The 17,765-nt window shown below is 54.9% G+C and overlaps 1 pseudogene; it reads left to right on the forward strand.

The window, feature by feature from the left end:
* Positions 1–17,765, forward strand: part of LOC135877808 (voltage-dependent L-type calcium channel subunit alpha-1S-like) — an 87,768-nt pseudogene that overhangs the window by 27,503 nt on the left and 42,500 nt on the right.

Here is a 17,765-nt window from a genome sequence, read left to right on the forward strand (position 1 = left end):
GGGTTCTCATTCCTGGCCTGGCACTAACTTTACTTTGTGGCCCTGGGCAAGTCACTTCCTCTCTGTGCCTCACCATCCCAGTCTGTAGCAGAGGGATAATAAAGCTGCCCTGTGAGGTTACATTCGTTCCCCGCTGGGAGCTGCTCGGCCCCTGTGGTGCAGGGAGCGGTAGGGATGCCCGCAGAGCAGTCCATTGCCCTGTGAAGCACTCGGAGACCCCACAAGTGTGGATGGAGTTATTCATCAGAACTCCACAGCTGGAGGTGGGCCATTGAGCAGGGTGCAGAGGTGGCACCGAGCATTCGTGCTCTCAGGCACTCGGCTGGCTGGTTCTTGCTCACGTGCTCAGGGTCCAACCGATCGCCATATTTGGGGTCAGGAAGGAGTTTCCCCCAGGTCACACCGGCTGGCATCTTGGGGCTGGCTGGTTTTGCCTTCCTCTGGGGCACAGATCACTTGCAAGGACTCGCTGGGTATGTCTCAATAAAACAAATCCCTGCCATTGCAGGGGCCTGAGCCATTGGTGGGCCCCTCGATCACTGGACTGCTGGCTCAGGTTTCTGTGGAAACCTCAGCAGCGTGGGGCACACAGCTGAGGTAAAATGGGACTGCTCTAAAAAACTGGAATCAGGACTCCTGGCTTCTGCCCCTAGCACTGCCACTAACTGCCTGTGTGATCACTGGCAAGTCACTTAACATCACTCTGTGCCTCAGTTTCCCCACCTTTAAATTGTCTTGGATTGTAATACTGTGGATGTACAGAGCCTTTCATCTGAGGACCCCAAAGCACTGTCACTAACCTCGTTTTACACATAGGGAAACTGAGGCCTGGAGAGGGGAAATTACTTGCCCAAGGTCACCCAGCTAGATGCTTACAGAGCTGGGAAAAGAACCCAGGAATCCTGACACCTTAGGCCATGGTCCTTTCCCAGAACCAGGAATTGAACCCAGGAGTCCTGACCCTAAATCGCCAGCATTAACCACTGGCGAGGCCACATCTGGAGCACTTTGTCCAGTTTTGGGCCCCCCACTACAGAAGGGATGTGGACAAATTGGAGAGAGTCCAGCGGAGGGCAATGAAAATGATCAGGGGGCTGGGGCACATGACTTATGAGGAGAGGCTGAGGGAACTGGGCTTATTTAGTCTGCAGAAGAGAAGAGTGAGGGGGGATTTGATAGCAGCCTTCAACTACCTGAACAGGGGTTCCAAAGAGGATGAAGCTCGGCTGTTCTCAGTGGTGGCAGATGACAGAACAAGGAGTAATGGTCTCAAGTTGCAGTGCGGGAGGTCTAGGTTGGATATTAGGAAAACCTATTTCACTAGGAGGGTGGTGAAGCACTGGAATGGGTTCCCTAGGGAGGTGGTGGAATCTCCATCCTTAGTGGTTTTTAAGTTCCGGCTTGACACAGCCCTGTCTGGGATGATTTAGTTGGGGTTGTTCCTGCTCTGAGCAGGGGGTTGGACTTGATGACCTCCTGAGGTCCCTTCCAACCCTAATCTTCTATGATTCTATGAACACTCTCCCCTCCCAAAGATGGGAACAGTAGCTAGGAATCCTGGCTCCCGGGCTCTAACCCTTGGACTGCTGTGCTCTGCCAAGGATAATCCTTTCCTGACTGCTGTGGGGGCTGGGAGGCTTAATTCATTAGTGTCGTAAAGATGCTGGTGCGAAAGGAGCAGTCACAGTGCAAAGCATGTATGTATTATTGTTGTATTTATTATTAGCACCAGGTGTGCAGTTTCCATTCAGCGGGCAGTGTGCCGTCTGTCTGCCAAAGCTCCCGGTTGTAGGACGTTCAGATAACATCTGGTCTCCCGAGTTACCAAAACCTCTGCCTGATTTTTATCTTCAGGTTCTGGGATATTTTGACATCGGCTTCACCTCCGTGTTCACAGTTGAAATAGTCCTGAAGGTGAGTCACACCCCATCTTTCTGGAGACGGTGCATAATGGGGTGATGCCGTGAGGGGAGCCGCTGATCGGGGCAGAGCAGAGGCAGGTGTCAGAAGTGGCTGCAGTGAATGGGGAATCTTAGATTGAGGCTGCTGCACACAGACAGACACTGGGGGGGTCGCTGGCCAGCCTGTGCCACTTACTGTCACCACTAGGACGGCCACCTCCGTACAGCTGGTCAGAACATTTTCCTCAAACGTTTTTCGTTAGTTTCTCCAAAACTGAAATTTGTCATGAAATTGTGTTGATTCTGACAAAAATTCCTGCCAAAAAAAAAGAGGTTTGGAAATGTTCAAAATGTTGGTTAGAATTTGATGTCCTTTCTTTTTTCATGTTTACTTTATTTCATACCATGGCAGGAGTAACAGCACATAATAGGTTTCCATCAATACGAACTAGCAACTGCCATTAATGTACGCCCATAATATGCCCTATTACTGTGACATGTCATAATATAATAGAAATTAGGGCTGTCAATTAATCGCAGTTAACTCATGCGATTAAATAAAAAAATCACGATTAGTCGCAGTTTTAATCGCACTGTTAATCAATAGAATGCCACTTGAAATTTGTTAAATATTTCTGGATGTTTTTCTACATTTTCAAATATATTGATTTCAATTACAACACAGAATACAAAGTGTACACTGCTCACTTTATATTATTTTTGATTACAGATATTTGCACTGTAAAAATGATAAATAAAAGAAATAGTATTTTTGAGTTCACCTCATACAAGTACTGGAGTGCAATCTCTTTATTGTGAAAATGCAACTTACAAATGTAGATTTTTTTGGTTCCATAATTGCGTTCAAAAACAAAACAATGCAAAACTTTAGAGCAGGGGTGGCCAACCTGTGGCTCCGGAGCCACATGCGGCTCTTCAGAAGTTAATATGCGGCTCCTTGTATAGGCACCGACTCCGGGGCTGGAGCTACAGGCGCCAACTTTCCAATGTGTTGGGGGGTGCTCACTGCTCAACCCCTGGCTCTGCCACAGGCCCTGCCCCCACTCCACCCCTTCCCGCGCCCTTCCCTGAGCCTGCCATGCCCTCGTTCCTCCCCCCCCCCCAGAGCCTCCTGCACGCCACAAAACAGCTGATTGGGAGGTGCGGGGAGGGAGGGGGAGGCGCTGATCGGCGGGGCTGCTGGTGGGCGGGAGGTGGCGGGGGAGCTGATGAGGGGCTGCTGACATATTACTGTGGCTCTTTGGCAATGTACATTGGTAAATTCTGGCTCCTTCTCAGGCTCAGGTTGGCCACCCTTGCTTTAGAGCAGTGGCTCTCAAACCTTTTTTACTGGTGACCCCTTTCACATAGGAAGCTTCTGAGTGCGACCCCCATTATAAATTAAGAACACTTTTTTATATATTTAACACCATTATAAATGCTGGAGGCAAAGCGGGGTTTGGGATGGAGGTTGACAGCTCACAACCCCCCATGTAATAACCTTGTGACCCCCTGAGGGGTCCCAAACCCCAGTTTGAGAACCCCTGCTTTAGAGCCTACAAGTCCACTCAATCCTACTTCTTGTTCAGCCAATCACTCAGACAAAAAAGGTTTCAAAGTAGCAGCCGTGTTAGTCTGTAACTGCAAAAAGAACAGGAGTACTTGTGGCACCTTAGAGACTAACAAATTTATTTCAGCATAAGCTTTCGTGGGCTACAGCTCACTTCTTCGGATGCATAGAATGGAACACACAGACAGAAGATATTTATACATACAGAGAACATGAAAAGGTGGAAGTACGCATACCAACTGTAAGAGGCCAATCGATTGAGATGAGCTATCAGCAGCAGAAGAAAAAAAACCTTTGAAGTGATAATCGAGATGACCCATAGAAGGTGTGAGGAGAACTTAACATGGGGGGAAAAAATTCAATTAGTGTAATGACCCAACCATTCCCAGTCTCTAAAGTTTGTTTACATTGACGGGAGATACTGCTGCCTGCTTCTTATTTACAATGTCACCAGAAAGTGAGAACAGGCGTTCACATGGCACTTTTGTAGCTGGCATTACAAAGTATTTACGTGCCAGATATGCTAAATATTCGTATGCCCCTTCATGCTTCGGCCACCATTCCAGAGGACAGGCTTCCATGCTGATGATGCTCGTTAAAAAAATAATGCGTTAATAAAATTTGTGACTGAACTCCTTGGGGGAGAACTGTATGTCTCTGGCTCTGTTTTACCTGCATTCTGCCATATATCATCTTATAGCAGTCTCAGATGATGACCTAGCACATGTTCATTTTAAGAACACTTTTGCTGCAGATTTGACAAAACGCAAAGAAGGTATCATGTGAGATTTCTAAAGATAGCTACAGCACTCAACCCAAGGTTTAAGAATCTGAAGTGCCTTCCAAAATCTGAGAGGGACAAGGTGTGGCACATGCTTTCGGAAGTCTTAAAAGTGCAATATTCTGATGCAGAAACTACAGAACCCGAACCACCAAAAAAGAAAATCAACCTTCTGCTAGTGGCATCTGACTCAGATTATGAAAATGAATATGCATCGGTCCACTCTGCTTTGGATTGTTATCAATCAGAACCCGTCATCAGCATGGACGCATGTCCTCTGGAATGGTGGATGAAGCATGAAGGGACATATGAATCTTTAGCGCATCTGGCATGTAAATAACTAGTGACGCCGGTGTTATACCAATAAAAACTAGCAGGATCTTATTAAAGGGGACAAGATAAAGATGCCACATTTATTATGATAACAATTTGATTTATGACCAATAACTAATATCTTAATCCTTATACACACACATTATACCTAATACCTATACACACACACATCCATCAGATGTTCTGCAGCTGCTGCATAGTTACCAGTCCTGCTTGAGTCTGTGGCTTGAGTTTGCAGCTTGGGTTCGTAGCTTGTGGTGGCTAACTGGCCAGGAAAGCCGGGCACAAGGACGAGCTGGGTCTCTGTTGGGCATGCACCAATGCCCTTCCATGTTGGCAGCAGAATGTTACCCTCCTCCAAAGTTTTCCATCTCACCCATCCTTTTTGTAGGCTTTAGTTTGAATCCAGAGTCTATAGGTCTTGCTGTGTCATGCTGCCTCTGGGTTTGGTGATTGATCACCCGTCAATTGCAGACATGACTTTCGGCCTCGGACCGGGCTTTGATCTTCCTTCTATTGTACCTTTTCTTTTTAGGGTGGATTCTTCTTACTTTGTTAGGGCTCTTGTCTGCATCTTCAGCCGTTGGTGTTTGAACTCTATTTAATCAGGACAGGCTGGGGCTGGAGGTTGATTCCATCATCCATACATACCTCATTCACACATCTAAACTAAACTAATAAGATTACAGCAGGGTTTGCAAAAATGAAGGTTGCAGCAAGCCCTTACAAAATGGAGTAAGCGTTTTAAAATGGGGTTTGACTTACAATATGGCAAACAGTGAACAGAAGTTACAATATAGACAAGTATAATGGATGGCAAACAGTGAACAGAAGTTACACAGTAGGCAAGTGTAATAAATGGTGAACAGAAATTACAATACTGAAACAGTGCAAGTCTCAGTGATTTAAGCAGGAATTGGATTGATAGTGAAACTTACAAAGGCAGCTGACTGAACAGCTATGGCTCTTAACAAGCATCTTAACTGTTAATTAGCCAGTTATTGGGGTAACCGGTTTTATGAATGAATATTGTTTCATTCATAAAACTTTACTTATGAAGTTACGTTAATAAAGTAAACAATTTAAAACAATTTCATTCATCAGTCCTACACCGGCTACAACAGTGCCATGAGAACACCTGTTCTCACTTTCAGGTGATATTGTAAATAAGAAGCGGGCAGCATTATCTCCTGCAAATGTAAACAAACTTGTTTGTCTGAGCGATTGGCTGAACAAGAAATAGGACTGAGTGGACTTGTAGGCTCTAAAGTTTTACATTGTTTTATTTTTGAATGCAGTTATTTTTTGTACATAATTCTACATTTTTAAGTTCAACTTTCATGATAAAGAGATTGCACTACAGTACTTGTATTGGGTGAATTGAAAAATACTATTTCATTTGTTTTTTACAGTGCAAGTATTTGTAATCAAAAATAAATATAAAGTGAGCAGTGTACACTTTGTATTCTGTGTTGTAATTGAAATCAATATATTTGAAAATGTAGAAAACATCCAAAAATATTTAAAGAAATGGTATTCTATTGTTTAACTGCAAGATTAATCAATATTAATTTTTTTAATCGCGATTAATTTTTTTAATCGCTTGACAGCCCTAGTAGAAATATTATTTTAATATAGTTTATTTTAAAACTCTTTAAGGGCAGCTGCCACTTAGCATGGATTGAAACAGCTTCGCTTTTCTTTTAGATCAAAATGTCTCCTGTTTGTGTTGTAATGAAAGTTTGACACTGGAGTTACAATGCAAACAGCAGACGTTTTGACCTAGAAGAGAAGAGAAGATGTTTCAATCAGTGCTAAGTAGCAGCTGCCCTTAACTGTTTTAAAAATGCACAGATTAATCCATTCCAAGGCCAGAAGGGACCATTACGATCATCTGGTTTGACCTACTATGTGACACAGACCATAGAACCTAGAGAATGCCTTTAGAAAAACATCCCCTCTTGATTTAAAAATTGTCAGTGGTGGAGTCTCCACCACGTCCCTGGGTAAATTGCTCCAATGATTAATTACCTTCACTGTAAACAATTTACACCTTCTTTCCAGTCTGCATTTGTCTAGTTTCAACTTCCAGCCATGGGACTATATTATGCCTTTCTCTGCTAGACTGAAACACCCGTTATTAAATATTTAAAATAAAATCAATAGAATAATTAAACGATTATGTCATTTTACGACACCAGTAGTAGTAGTGTATGCCACAGGCATGTCATTAAATAATAGAAAAATAAAAATATTAAACAAACAAACAAAAAGAAATAAAATAAAATAAAATAAAACGAAACAAAATTTCAAAGTGTTCCAGAACCAACATTTTTCAAAACTTCCATTTCATGGGATATTTTGAAAATATTTTTTTTGTTCCAATCGGGACCAAAACCAAATGATGATGTGTCGAAATTTCCCCCGAAACAGAAATGCTGAGTTTTGACCAGCTCTGCTCCTGAGTCCCGCCCTAGACGGAGCAGTCAGAGAAGGCCCTGCGGGCCGTGCTCTACTGTGGCCGGTTGGGCGCCCAGGGAAGCATTTGTTTAGTGGCTGTCAGCCCAGTTCCTAGGCCACAGGTGTCTGCGTGAGAAAAGCACCATCACAATTGGCAGCTGGGCCAAGAACGGGCTGTGGAGAATGAACTCCCTGGAGAGACTCCTGTGGGGTGGGGCTGAGGCTCGCTGGCTCGGTGGTACATGATAAGCTTCCTTTACTGTGCCTATTCTGTGGATCTAGAGAGGACTTAAGTGTCCAGGGCTCCAATCTGGCTTCTTTCATGAGCAGCAGTCACTAAAAAGAAAGAGGATCAGAGGTGATCTGTCCCGTTCCCATTAACTCCCCTCTGCTCCCCTTCAGATGACCGCATACGGTGCATTCCTTCACAAGGGGTCCTTCTGCCGGAACTACTTCAACATCCTGGATCTGCTGGTGGTTGCTGTCTCCCTCATCTCCATGGGAATTGAGTAAGCACCCGTTGTAGCAACAGGTCTGCCTGTTCAGCAGAGGATAGGGCCATCTGCTGTGCTGTCATCTACGTTGGCAATAGAGACGTAGGATGGGTTAGGCCATTGGTCTGTCTAGCCTAGTATCTCACCTCCAGCAATGACCAGTAACTGATGCTGCAGATGGTAGGGATGCACCTGGGCAGATGCAGGGCTGTAGATGGAGGGTGGGGAGTAATTCCCTCCTGATCCCTGTGACAATCAGCCTGTGCCCAGAAGCATGTGAGTTGGTTGATTCCCCTTGCATTAGCATTCATACACTATTCAGTGCCACTAAGTCATCCAGCCACGCTGTTGGGAGTAAGGAAATAAACAACCCCGAGAATGGGGAGGAGAGGCTATGCCATGAATTGGATACGCAAGGATTTTGTGGGCAGGCACCCACTTCAATCTGGAATTGCCTTCCTCCTCCCCCAAGTTCCTTCAGGACTCCTGGGTTCTGTTCCTCACGGTGGGTGGGAATGTGGCCTAGGGGCTAGGGCTCAGGACAGGGATGTCAGCGATCCTGGGGGCTAGGCCCAACTCTGCTACTGATGTACTGTGCAGCCGCCTGCCCCTTACAGGAATGGTGGGAAGCGCCTGGAAGTGCTGCCCTTGGGGAGCTCTGTCAAACTGGATTGCAATCCCCTCCTAGAACACATGACAGCCTGGCCCCGCCAGAGCATGCTCCCGGCCTGTCCTCCTGCCCCTGCCGCTCTGCACCCCCCGGCCTGCCCCCTGCAGCACACCGCCAGCCTGCCCCCCAGCGCGCCCCCTCCCACTCCGCACCCCCCAGCCTGCCCCCTGCAGCACACCGCCAGCCGGCCCCCCAAGCATGCCCCTTCCTGCTCTGTACCTCCTGGCCTGCCCCCCAAGCATGCCCCACAGACTACCCCCTCCTGCCCCTGCCACTCCACACCCCCCAGCCTGCCCCCTGCAGCACACCGCCAGCCGGCCCCCCCAGCACGCCCCTTCCCGCTCTGTACCTCCCGGCCTGCCACCCAAGCATGCCCCCCAGACTGCCCCCTCCTGCCCCTGCCACTCCACACCCCCCAGCCTGCCCCCTGCAGCACACCACCAGCCGGCCCCCCCAGCACGCTCCTTCCCGCTCTGTACCTCCCGGCCTGCCACCCAAGCATGCCCCCCAGACTGCCCCCTCCTGCCCCTGCCACTCCACACCCCCCAGCCTGTCCCCTGCAGCACACCGCCAGCCTGCCCCCCCAGTATGCCCCCTCCTGCCCCTGCTGCTCTGCAACCCCCGGCCTGCCCTCCAAGCATGTTCCCCAGCCTGCCCCCTCCTTCCCTGCCTGTCCCCCCAGTCTGCCCCCTCCTGTCCCTGGCAGGTACAGCTCCCCTGCCCATGTTAGAGGGGCACAGGTGTTGGCTCTCCCCCGATGTGTGTGAGGAGCTGATTTGTCTGGCCAGATCCCAAGCTGGCTGAGTCACCCCGTCTCCCCCCACCCTCCCCAGGTCCAGCGCCATCTCCGTGGTGAAAATCCTGAGGGTGCTGAGAGTCCTGCGGCCACTGCGGGCCATTAACAGAGCGAAGGGGCTGACGGTGAGAGCAAGGCGGGGACAAGGGCCCTCCATAGGGGGTGGACACGGCCCCCCTCAGATCTGCCACAGGAATCCAGGGCCTGCCAGATCATGGGCCATCTGAGCAGGATCCCAGGACTGCACGTCCCAGGGCTCAGGCCACCTGATTTCACTCTCACCCGGGTGTTTTGTTAGGTGTCTGTGGGCAGCTGGGAGCAACCCATTGGTTTTGTACTAGGTCCCCTGGCTGCATCTGGAACAGCTGCTTCCCCTGCACACCAGTGTGGTGCCGGGTCCCCCGTCCGTGTCTGGGATGGCCGCTTCCCCTGGTGTGGTGCTGGGTCCCCCATCCGTGTCTGGGACGGCCGCGTCCCCGGCACACCGGTGTGGTGCTGTGTCCCCCGTCCGTGTCTGGGATGGCCCCTTCCCCTGCACACGGGCACGGCCGATACCCACAGCAGGTCGTGGTGCTGCAGGCCTGGCCCATCTCTGCATTGGCCTCTCTCTCTCTCTCTAGCACGTAGTCCAGTGCGTGTTCATGGCCATCAAGAGCATCGGCAACATTGTGATTGTCACCACCCTGCTGCAGTTCATGTTCGCCTGCATCGAGGTGCAGCTCTTCAAGGTGAGAGCCCCTCCCGGCCAGAACCCAGCGCTGGTATCCCCCAACCCTCCCTGTCCTGGGGAGAGCTGGGGTGGAGCTGAGCTCAGGGAAGTGCCAGGAAGTGGCTCCCTTTCGTTTCTTTTAAGAGAGGGGATTCTCCCATGTCAGAAATTCAGAGGGAGGCCGAGGACCATCCCCAGCCATCCCCTTGGGGGTACTAGCACGCTGCAGGCAGAACAGGGCAGTGTATGCATAATCTGTGCCCAAGCAAGGCAGCCCCATGGCCCAGTGGGAGTCAGCCAATTTGGGGGTCTCTTCCCAGCTTTGGTGCTGACCAGCCAGGTAGCCTTGGGCCAGTCCCTTCCCCACCTGTGACTCGTTTCCCCCGCCCGCTCCAGCTCCCCACCGTGTTGCAGGATCACAGGTGTTTCCTCCTGACCACCCGTGGCACTGCAGGCAGGTCTGCACTTGCGCTGTTGTGCGAATGGATGAGGTTGACGTGACTCTTTGGCTAGAAGTGCTACGGGTTGCTACAGCAGTGGTCTGGCCTTCGGGCCCTGCAGGGCTCCTAGGGGTTGTCAGTGCTGCTGACTGCGCAGGGAGAGTTGAGGGCTGGCACATCTGGCTGGGCTCTAACCACCCCTAAGGAAAGGCCCAGCTGGGATAGGGCCCAGACGCTCACGGCCGGCACTAACCAGCCCCCTTTCAGGCTGGAATGGGCCGTGGAGACGCTGCCCCCTGGGTCGGGGCCAAGCCGTGGGGCCATGTCAGGATGTACTGCAGTTGCCAGCAGCTGCCCTTGTCCTTGCTCCCCAGGTCTATCAGTCAGGCCCCCTGCGGTTCACAGTACAATCCCTGATTCTTCTGCTCTCTGCTTAAACCTAGGGGAAGTTTAGCAGCTGTACGGATCAGGACAAGATGACAGAAGAGGAATGCAGGTAGGCGCCCCCTGTCGTCACTGCATGTACCTCACAGCCAGAGTGCAGGGACCGGGGGTGTCATTGCCTGAGGGGGGACTGGTGGGGAAGGCGAGGAACCAGTCCTGGTTTGTTGTCTCTTGTGCTCACAGCCTGTTCCCGGGAGCCTGCTGAGCAGAGGAGCCCAGGGGTGGCTCTCTATGCAGAGCAAAGCCTGCAGCACAGGGCAGTTTGCTCTAGGGGGCAGAGAGCCGAGGGGAGTGTTGAATGGCCAGGACCAAGGAGGAGTTGGGCTCGTAAGCCAGAGGAAGGCCAGGCCAACGGTTAAGGCACTAGCAGGGTGGCCAGGTGTCCGGGTTTTGACCGGAACGCCTGGTCGAAAAGGGACCCTGGTGGCTCCGGTCAGCACCACTGACCAGGCCATTAAAAGTCCGGTCAGCGGCACAGCGGGGATAAGTCAGCTGCGGCTTCTGGAAGCAGGAGCATGTCGCCCCTTTGGCTCCTATGTGTAGGGGCAGCCAGGGGTCTCCGTACGCTGTCCCCGCCCCAAGTGCCAGCTCTGCAGCTCCTATTGGCCAGAAACTACAGCCAATGGGAGCTGCAGGGGGGGTGCCTGCGGACAGGGCAGCGCGCAGAGCCACCTGGCGGCGCCACCGCGTAGGAGCCAGAGGGAGGACAAGCCACTGCTTCCGGGAGCTGCTTGAGGTAACCACCGCCCAGAACCTGCACCCCTGACCCCCTCCCACGCCCCAACCCCCTGCCCCAGCCCTGATCCCCCTCACGCCCTTGGCTCGGAGCACCCTCCTGCACCCCAAACCCCTCATCCCCAGCCCCACCCCAGAGTCTGCACCTCCACCCCCCAACCCCCTGCCCCAGCCCGGAGCCCCCTCGCGCACCCTGAACCCCTCATTTCTGGCCCCACTCCGGAACACCCACACCCAGCCCAGAGCCCGTACCCCCTCCCACCCCCCAGTCCCCTGCCTCAGCCCGGAACCCCCTCCCATACTCCGAACCCCTCGGCTCCATCCCCCAGCCCGGAGCCCCTCCTACACCTCAAACCCCTCATTTTTGGCCCCACCCCAGAACCCGCATCCCCAGCCGGAGCCCTCACCCCCTCACGCATCTCAACCCCCTGCCCCAGCCTGGTGGAAATGAGGGAGTGAGTAAGGATGGGGAGAGCGAGTGACAGAGGGAGTGAGCGGGGAGCGGGGCCTGGGAGGCAGGGCAGGGCTGTTCAGTTTTGTGTGAGTAGAAAGTTGGCAACCCTAAGCCTGGGACTGTCTTGTGTTTTATGGAACGACCTGGAAAAGCTCTTTCAGGCCTTCTTCACTCATCATCAAAAGCAGGAGCAGAAGATGGCAGCCCCCAGGCATGGGTGGTGGGTATAAGAGGCCAGAGGGGGCTAAGCCTCTCCAAACAGACGGCCTGCCGCCTTTGGAGCGCACCGCTGCCAAAAGGGTGGGCACCCTGGCTGTGGTCCTGCCCGCACTCCACTTGAGCTCCCGCTCCCACTCATCCTCTTCCTGTCCACAGTCTGCTTGCAGGGGAGCCTTGCGGGAGGGGGTGAAGAGACACACGCATGCACGAGGGGTGAGCGGCCGGAAGCCGGTGGGCAGGCAGGGGAACCCCAGGGGAGGGGCCAAAGAGGCGCAGGCGGGGATGAGTGGGGCAGGAGCTGGAGCAGGGGCAGGGCTGTGGTCTGGGCACACGCAGCCTCCCCAAATGGAGGAGTCACGTGCCGCCCATATCCCCAGGTGTTATGTCACCTTTGCAGGTCCCCTTTCAGACACCCTAGTGGGTGGAGTACGTGTCTGGGTGTATAGGGGGCTGCCCTGGGGCATGAGTCTCCCTGGCTGTGGAAGGGCAGAGCTCATTCCGGATGGCAGGATTTGCCATGCATGTGGTGGGATTTGCCAAGCTGCTCCAGCCTGCAGATCCAGGCTGCCACCTGATCCCAGGTACTCCGGGGAGAGGCACCAAGGGTGGATCTTGGTGAGGCTGCTGGGCAGGTTGTAGACGGGTTGTAGCCCTGGCATCCACAGGTGATCCTTCCTCAGCACACCCTGATTGCATGACTGCCGATTCCTGTTATTGTCAGAACTCGCATACTCGGCCATGGTGCTTGTCGCGACCAGCACTGGCCTCTGGCTTCCTGCAGCTGTGAGTTCCCCAGGTTGATTTGGTGAGACAGTAACGTGCTCTGAGCAGCATGGAGTCTTCAGCAGGCGGGCACGTGTGTGTCATGGGCAAGGGGACTGGAGAGTTTCTGGGCCCAGTCCCCCGCTCGCTCACCCCTCGTCTGTAAATGCGCCGCTGCCTCCCATTCCAGAGGCAACTTCATCGTGTACATGGACAGCGGCCCCAAGCAGCAAGAGCTGTACCCGCACGAGTGGGTGCACAACGACTTCCACTTCGACAAAGTCCTCTCAGCCATGATGTCGCTCTTCACCTTCGAGGGCTGGCCGCAGTGAGTCCGCCGGGGGGAGCACGCAGCATGGGGGCCGGGCACTGGGTCAGGCTACACGGGGGGAGATCCCAGCACCCCACTGGTGCTGCTGCCTGGCTGGGGAATGCCATGTGAGGGGACTTCTGCCGAAGATGGAGAGAGGGGTCAGACCCCCCCACCCCCGATCAGGGGCACAGAGGTGCCAGTGCAGTCAAAGGGGAAGCAGCTGTCTGGGATGTCCTGACCTCTCTGCCTTAGCTCAGCTGGACTGAGCCGCCCCCCCATGCAGCCTGGTAAACTGCATGCTCTCTACTCGCCACCCCCCCCCAGGCTGCTGTACAAGGCCATTGACACCCACACCGAGGACATGGGCCCCATCTACAACTACCGGCTGGAGATCGCCATCTTCTTCATCATCTACATCATCCTCATCGCCTTCTTCATGATGAACATCTTCGTCGGCTTTGTCATCGTCACCTTCCAGGAGCAGGGCGAGAGCGAATACAAGAACTGCGAGCTGGACAAGAACCAGGTACTCCCCATGGAATCCCCCCCATGGGACCTCCCCCAGCCTGCAGAGACCTCCCTCCGACCCCCCAGTCTCCTCCCACCCCAGCTCCCATGACATGGGTAACTCCCGGTTCCAGGGATGCCCAGGCTCTGGGTGCGAGGAGCCAGTTGTACCAGAGCTAGGTGCCAGGGTCTGGACGTGGCTAAGCGTGCGGGATGAGTGCCAGCCGGACGAGAGCCGGGGTGCCCTAGCTGGGTGTGAACTAGGCAAGACCAAGGTGCAGGGGACCCCAGGCAGGAGAGGCCGGGAGCCCAGGCACGAGGGTGTGTCCAAGCTGCAGAGTTGAAAGACGAGACCCCCTGTTCTTCTGTGCCTCTCTCTGTCTGCTCTCTGACACCTTCACCGACACATCCAGGCTTGGCCACCACACTGGGAGCCCAGGATGGTTCCCATAAGCCAGGCTGCACAGACCACTAACTTAGGGTTACCATATTTCCACAATCAAAAAAGAGGACACTGGGGGGGGGGGGGGGGAAGTCCCGCTCTAGCCCCGCCCTGCCCTCATCCACTCCAACCCACTTCCCACCCCCTGACTGCCCCCCTCAGAACCCCCAACCCCCCCACTCCTTGTCCCCTGACTGCCCCCTCCTGAGAACCCCCCACCCTAACTGCCCCTCTAGAACCCTACCTGTCCCCTGACTGCCCCGACCCTTATCCACATCCCCACCCCATATTCACACCCCCGCCCCCAGACAGACCCCCGGGACTCCCATGCCCTATCCAACTGCTCCCCACCCCCTGACAGGACCCCCAGAACTCCCGACCCATCCAACCCCCCCTGCTCCCTGTCCCTGACTCGACCCCTCTCCACACCCCTGCCCCCCTGACAGCCCCCCCAGAACCCCCGACCCGTCCAACCCTCCCCCCCGCTCCCTGTCCCCTGACTGTCCCCCTTCTCCAACTCCCCGGCCCCCTTACCGTGCCGCTCGGCTTAGAGCAGGTGTCTGGCTCCGCCCCACCCGAGTGGCGTGCTGAGGCTATGGAGGAGGGGGGAAGCGGGGGAGGGGCTCTGGCCACCGCTGCCAGCCCCGCCGCCGCGTTCCCTCACAGGCGCACAGCCCTGCCCCCCAGCGTTGCCGGGCGGCATGGTAAGGCTGCAGGGGATGGGGGGAGCTGGGAAGGGGCTTTGACTGCCGAGGCCCCAATGCGAGCGGCGCTCGGCCGCCCTGTCAGCCGCTTTTCGCTCTTTAAATAGCTGACCGGGGGAAATCCCGGACATTTTTAGATTATTAGAAATCCCCCCCGGACGGCTATTTAAAGAGCGAAAAGCCGGACATGTCCGAGGAAACCTGGACGTATGGTAACCCTACACTAACTAGTTGTGACGGAGCGAGACTCACCACCATGGCGCCTCCTGCTGGCCGTTCTGGAATTAGCTCAAATCCTTCCACAGGGCGGCCTCCTCCGGTGGTGTCTCGCTCGCCGTTACTCCCGCTTTGCTGTCTCCACCACTCTGTGACCCGCGTTGCTCCCCGGCGTCCTCTTCTCTCCGCTGTCTCCCACCCCTTTCGGGGGGACTGGCAGTCTATAGTCCAGCCACTCGCCTCAGTGGCCTGCTGCAGTCACCAGTCTAGTCCCTTGCTCCAGGGGCAAACTGCAGTCTGTGTGGGCCACTTCCCTCAGGGCAAGTGAGGGGCAGCCCTAGCATGTTGTCTGCCCTTCCTCCGGGGCCAGAGTCTGGCAGCGGTCAGCCAGAAGCTCCTTCTGCTCTGCTACCCTGCCCAGCACTGCTCTAGCCATGGTGCTCCTAGGCACCCAATCCTTCTCCCTAGCAGGCCAGGGAGAGACTGCCTTTTGCTCTGTTGAGCAGCCCTTTATATATGGCTTCTGCTGGCCTTGATTGGCCGCTGCAACAAGCCACCTCCTGATTGGCTCGCCTCTCTGATGGGAGGGTTCTGCGCAGGCTCCCTCTGGCCTGCTTTAATCCTTCCTCCCTGTGTGGGGCAGCCGCCCCACCACACTAGCGTATTGGCTATGTGGGAGCAGCACAGTATCGACCCTTTGAGCTGCAGTGGGGGCCTGCCCCAAGTCAGTAGGGTGACCAGACTTTCCCGATATTTAACTCTCTGTCCTGTGACCCGACCGATGTATGATGGACATGAATCCTGCATGACAGTCGTGGCGGGAACTAGCACCACTGGGAATGCCGGAGGTCCCTCATGCGGTGTGGCTCGGGCCCAGCTGCGAGGCCAGTGTGCAATGGTGGGAGCATTTTCTGCACCTTCTTAAAGGGAGCAGCAGGTCCCACTCCCGAGGGGGCTCCTCACCCCATTTGTCCCAATATTGTAGGGCTGCCAGGCCTCCGGTTGGTGCAGAGCTGGTAGGCTCCCTACCCAGATGGCTAGTGGTAAAATCTCCCTCTGGGTTCTAGGTGCAGGGACGGCCAGGGGGCTCTGCGCATGCCCCGCCATGAGCACCAGCTCCGCAGCTCCCATTGGCTTGGGACCGCGGCCAATGGGAAATGCTGTGGCGGCACCTGTGGGCGAGGCAGTGCACAGAGCCACCTAACTGCTCCTCTGCCTAGAAGCCAGAGGGAGATGTTGCCACTTCTGGGGAGCTGCCTGATGTAAGCGCCGCCCGGAACCCGCACCTCTGCCCCAGCCCTGAGCCCCCTCCCGCACCCAAATTCTCTCCCGGAGTCAGCACCCTGAACCCCCTTCCTGCGCCCCAACCCCCTGCACCAGCCCTGTGACCCCCTCTTGCGGCGGGGGCCAGAGCAAGGCCTTGCGTCCCCGACCTGCGGCTTGCAGAGGGGGCCGGAGCCGGGGCCGTGCGTCCCTGACCCGCGGCTTGCAGAGGGGGCCAGAACCGGGGCCATGTGTCCCCGACCCACGGCTTGCAGAGGGGGCCGGAGCTGGGGCCATGCACCCCCCTCACAGCTTCCTAGGGTTGTGCACTCCCCTCCCCCATGCCTCCGGTGTGCCCCCCCATGTGTCCTGATATTTTACTCTTGAGATCTGGTCACCCTACAGGTCAGTGACTGGCGGTGGCCTGCCAACAAGGGGTGGCGGTGGGCTGGGGAGCCCCCTCGGGAGTGGGACCTGCTGCTCCCTTTAAGAAGGTGCAGAAAATGCTCCCACCGTTGCACACTGGCCTCGCAGCTGGGCCCCAGCCACACCCCATGAGGGACCTCCGGCATTCCCAGTGGTGCTAGTCCCCGCCACGACTGTCATGCAGGACTCATGCTGCCCCCGTGCCCTCTCCCCCGCCCAAGGAAAGCTAGAATATGGCCCTCTATGGCCCATTCCTGCCTGGGAGTGCAAGGGGCTCCGGCTTCCCACCCAGACTAATAACTGGTTAGAACTGGGTCCAGGGAGGGCAAAGTCCAGGAATGAGCCGAGGGTCAGAAGCCAAATGCCAGAGCCGAAGGTGTGGTAAGCCACGGGCAGGGCTGGGGATCGAAGCCAGAAATTTGAAGCTGGAAGGGAGCAGGGACTGGAACAAGGGCAAGTGCTGCTGCAGGCAAGGTACCCGGTAAGCAGCCGCTGATCTGCGGTGGGGGCCGGGCTTAGAACCGTCAGGGGCTGTGACCTCTCTGTCAGTTCCAAGGTAGTGCAGATAGGCTCACTGATTGCTTTGCAGCGAAGTTAGTCAGGGACTAGGCCAGCGGCTGGGCCTAGCTGGTCTGATACCTGACAGCACCCCGCTTCTTTTAGGGTTGCCTCCCTGGAGCCCTTGGGCTGGGTTTCTTGGGGAGCCTGCAGGAGGTCCAGGACATGGACGTGTTCCAGGGATTCCCACAAATGCTCTTCTGGGCCGCATCCCTCCCCATCACTCAGCTATTGGAGTCGCCCCCGGACTTGGCGGGAGTCCCGAATCCGCTGGCCCATGCGTTCCTCTTGGCCCAGCCCAGTTATTGGCAGAGGGGGAGGAGTAGCATGGGGTGGGAAGGGATTCTCGGTGAAAGGTTTCAGGAAGGAGATGTGGAACAAGGGGTGGACCTTGAGGGATTCTGGCAGCTGCAATCAAAAGGTTACCGGGTCAAGTTTTTCTGTGATCACAAATGGCCCTAAGGACTTGTGGTCCAGCTTCACAGATGGATGGGTGGATTCCAGATCCTGAGCACCTGAGGTTGTTATGAGTCTCATGCCCAATGTGCAAGAACAGAGGGAGTTAACC

The sequence above is a fragment of the Emys orbicularis genome, chromosome 4 (genome assembly GCF_028017835.1).
Source record: "Emys orbicularis isolate rEmyOrb1 chromosome 4, rEmyOrb1.hap1, whole genome shotgun sequence".
Lineage (NCBI taxonomy): Eukaryota > Metazoa > Chordata > Testudines > Emydidae > Emys > Emys orbicularis.